This window comes from Engystomops pustulosus, chromosome 2 (genome assembly GCF_040894005.1).
Source record: "Engystomops pustulosus chromosome 2, aEngPut4.maternal, whole genome shotgun sequence".
Taxonomy (NCBI): Eukaryota; Metazoa; Chordata; class Amphibia; order Anura; family Leptodactylidae; genus Engystomops; species Engystomops pustulosus.
The window spans coordinates 94,139,450-94,144,037 of record NC_092412.1 but is presented as its reverse complement, the minus strand read 5'-3'; positions in this window follow the sequence as shown (position 1 = coordinate 94,144,037).

Genomic DNA, 4,588 nt, shown 5'->3' with positions numbered 1-4,588 from the left:
TTTGCCTGGTTTTAGTTTTATTACTAGTGCATTTTATGAAAATAAAGCTATTATGTTTTTGATTAAAATTTATTTTCTTTAAAGAAATATACACACACAATATACAATTTAAAGAGAACCCGTCATGAAAATAACCCCCCTAATGTAAATATATTTTCATATATTAGAGAGCATTGCCTCTATCCCTTCATTGTCCCTCTACATGCCTGTAAACCTAAGCAATGAGGTCCTAAAGCTGTATGCAAATGACCTGTGAAATGTCCAATGAGTCATTATCATATTCAAGCTGTCCAGCTTATTCATGAGTGGGAGGTGCAGCCACACCCCCAGTGCATGACTGACAGCTGCTCCATATAATGGCTGCTCCATGTGCTTGTTGGTGGCCACGCCCCCTGAAGCCTGTGTGTGTGTATAGGAGAGATACAACAGCTCCAGGATGCAGCCATGTTATAGCAGAACATGTCAGATACTTGTGTAGCTGATGTCTGTGTTTCTGTGTATTAGGAGGATGCAGCATGTCAGGAGATGCAGCACACACACTAGCTATGCTTTACTATACTTACACACAGACATGAGCAGGGGGAGGGGTAACAGGGGTGACATCACTGCCTCTGACCATGTGACCAGCCTCATTTGCATAATAAAGAATAGATGATTTTATAATGATTAATGTATGAAATAACTATACAAAGGCTGGGATGGGATCCTTGTGAACTGTTCCAACAGGTAGTAGTGACAGGACAAGTGACACAGACCTGATGACAGGTGTCCTTTAAACCAGAGGTTTACTTACATTATCTAAATCAAAACATATATATGTTTTCTCACTATGTGATATGAAATCAGAATAAACTTTTCCCATTTTAGGTCAATTAGGATTACCAAAAATATTTATGTATGCTAAATGCCAAAATAATGAGAGAGAATGTTTTAGGCATTTTTATTACTTTCTGCAAAGGCCAAAGTTTACATTAGTATTCATTAGATTAGTATTTGGTGCCATTGCCCTTAAACTGGGTCAAACGTTTTGGATACCCTTCCGTTCATCCATTTGCGCCCAAGCTTTAACCTCTTGGCTCATGTCTTGAGATATTCCTTCAGTATTGCCACATAATTTTCTTTCCTCATGATGCTATCCACTTTGTGAAGTGCACCAGTCAAAACAACCCAGCCACATATTACTGCCAGCCCCCATGTTTCACAGTTGGGATGGTGTTCTCAGGTGTGCAAGCTTCTCACTTTTTCCTCCAAAACGTATTGATTGTCATTATGGCCAAACAGTACAATTTTAGTTTTGTCAGACCACAGGACATGTCTCCAAAAATGTAAGTCTTTGGGGCTTATTTAATAAGGGTCGCACTTCTGTCGGACTGTGTGTTGTTCTGGGGATTTACACAGCTTTGACAGGTATTTAACAGGTGTCTGTGCTGGGATTGTGTCGCACATGAACGGTTTTGGCGCAGCTGCACTGGCTTTCATGCAACAGAAATCGGGGGTGGGCCGTTGGACGATCCAACTGATTCGGACTGAGCACAGGATTTAACTTTCAAATTGTGTCACAAGACAATGCACTTACATGCACCAGGAAGAAGAAGGTGAACTCTGTCATACCTGAGTGGGGAAGCGACACATGCAGGATCAGATGCGCGATGTTAGTGAATCGCGGCAGAGTGCATTATTGTCGGGACCGGGTAAGTAAATGTGCCCCTTTGTTCCTGTGTACATCTACAAACATTAATCTGAGTTTTTAGGTTTCTTTAGGAGTAAAGGCTTCTTCCTGGCAGAGTGCTTTCCAGGCCATGTTGATACAGTTCTCATTTCACTGTGAATAAGCACCTCCAATATTAAATCCTTAATGACCCCTTTAGTAGGAAAAAGGTTACGGGACATTAGTTCTAGCTGGTGCCAGTGTTGTGCTGTGAGATCACAGCCCAGACCCGACACTAAAACCCCTTACACGCGGCGGTCAAGCAACGTGTAATTATATCACCCGTGGAGCTTAGTGAAGGATCCGATCCCTCCTACCACTGCCCCGGGATTCGGCAAGTGCCCCGAGGCTGCCGGTTCCTCTTCACGCCGGATTCCACCTGCTGGCAAGTGTATTGCAGTGTAAGGGCTTGAACAAGCGATCGGATGAACGCTTGTTCAAGCCCAAGTCTGTAATATGTAAAAAATCATTTTAGAATAATAAATAAATAAATAAAAAAAAGTCCCATAATTTCCCCAGTTACATATAAAATGCAAATAAAGTATATAAAACACACAAAAAAGTACATATTTGGTATCACTGCGTCTGTATTAATCTGTACAATAAATCTAAAGGACGAAAAAAAACAGATCTGACAACAGAAAAATACAGAACTTATGGCCCTGAAAAGTTGTCCATAGTAAAAACAATGCGATTTTATCCAATATTGATTTTGCGCAGTAAAAATTGAGCAAAGATAAGAAAAACTATATAAATGAGGTATCACCGTAATCATAGTGAACCAGAGAATAAAGATAAAATATTATTGTTACGGTGAGCGGGGGGGAAAAGAAGTGCTAAAATCAAAAATAAAAATTGATTATTTTGTTTGTGTCCACCTTGAAATGGCGAATAAAATCTCATAAATAAGCTGCAAATAATTATCCCTCATATGTTTGCATTACCATAAAAATTTGGAGGCCACTGAAGTACCACAGACAACTTGCTAGGATCCATCTGTAGAGCCCTGATGGAGATTATATATCTGAGGAACGGAAAAGGCGCCCAGTAGGACTTCGTGCTACACAGAGATTCCTGGGGTTCGCTTATTATTACCGACAATTTATACCACATTACTCCTCTCTTGTCTCTCCCATTGTGGCATTGGCAAAGAAAGACGCTAATCCTAAACTCTGGCGGATGAAGAATTGTTCTCCAAGCTGAAGTCCGCCTTTTGCCTCTGCTCCTGTTCTCACGCGGCCTGATTCGGAGAAGCCATTCCAGTTGGAGGTTGATGCCTTCTCAGTGGGAGCTGGAGCGGTGCTCACCCAGAAGGGGCCCAAAGGCCGAACTCTAACCTGTGGGTTCTTCTCTGCTGTGTAGAGAAATTACTCCATAGGAGACCTAGAACTAGTGGCCTTAAAACTTGCCCTAAAAGAGTGGCGCTATCTTCTGGAAGGAGCTCGCCATCCGGTTTGCGTATATATACGGATCACAAGAACCTCCTCTATCTCCAGACTGCTCAGTGCCTCAACCCACGACAAGCTTGCTGGTCGCTCTTCTTTTCTCATTTTGATTTCTTGATTCACTTTCGGCCCGCAGAAAAGAACATCAAGGTTGATGCCCTCTCTCGTGACTCTTATGTTATTGGGGAAGAACCGGCTCCTCAGCATGCCATTCCTCCTGAACAACTGCTTGTTGCCGCTCCAGTGGACCTTTGGCAGCTTCCTCCTTGCAAGACCTACGTCCGACCTGCTCTTCGGAAGAGGATATTAACATGGGGACATTGCTCTCGTATGGCTGAGCACCATGGGATGCAACGCTCTGTTGCTCTCATTTCCCGTTTCTACTGGTGGCCATATCTTGTCAAGGATGTACAGGATTTTGTGGACTCCTGCACTTCCTGTGCCCGAAACAAGCCATCTTGTCTAAAACCAGCTGGTCTTCTCCTCCTGGTACCGATACCCAGCTGCCCGTGGACTTTATCACGGATCTTCCGCCTTCCTCTGGTAATACCATAATCTGGGTGGTAACAGACCAGTTCTTCAAGATGTCCCATTTTTGTGCCTCTGCCAGGTCCGCCGTCGGCTCCTCCCCTTGCCAGCTTCTTCTTCATCCACATGTTCTGACTACATGGACTTCCTCTGCACATCGTCTCAGATCGAGGGTTCCATTTTGTTTCCAAGTTTTGGCATTCTTTGTGCAACCAATTACAACCAATGACCAATTAGATGGATTTCTCATTTGCATATCATCCACAGTCAAATGGAGAGAGTCAATCAGAACATGGGTTGCTATTTGCGACACTGAATCTGCTGGGGCTGCCCCCTTCTTCCTTCGGAAGAATTAATTCAAGATCAAAATTCCATCTGGGAGCAAACACTTCAGTCTCTACTCCGGGCGTCCGCCCGCAAAAAAATCTATTCTCCAATCTTCTCTCCAGGTGATAAAGTGTGGCAGTCTTCCAGATACGTCTGGCTGAAGATTCCCAGCTACAAGCTTGGTCCTCATTTCTTGGATCCAATCGAGGTGCTGAAGCGTATCAATCCCCTGGCCTATAAACTCCGTCTTCGTCCCACTATTTGTATTCCAAACTCCTTTCATGTCTCTCTTCTGAAGCCAGTCAAGTTCCTCCTCCTGATCCTGAGGCTAATTCCACCAATGTCTTTGAGGTGAAAGAAGTTCTGGACTTGAAGACGGTGAGAGTTAAGCGGTTCTTCCATGTTGACTGGAAGGGTTTTGGACCTGAGAAGAGGTCTTGGGAGCTCGAAGACAACATCCTGGACCATAATCTTCTTCAGAGGCTCCTTCAGGCCAAGAAGAGGGGGAGACTGAAAGGAGGGGTACTGTCACGGGTGCCCCTGCGACCCATGTCTCTAATCACAGGCACACCCGTGTGCC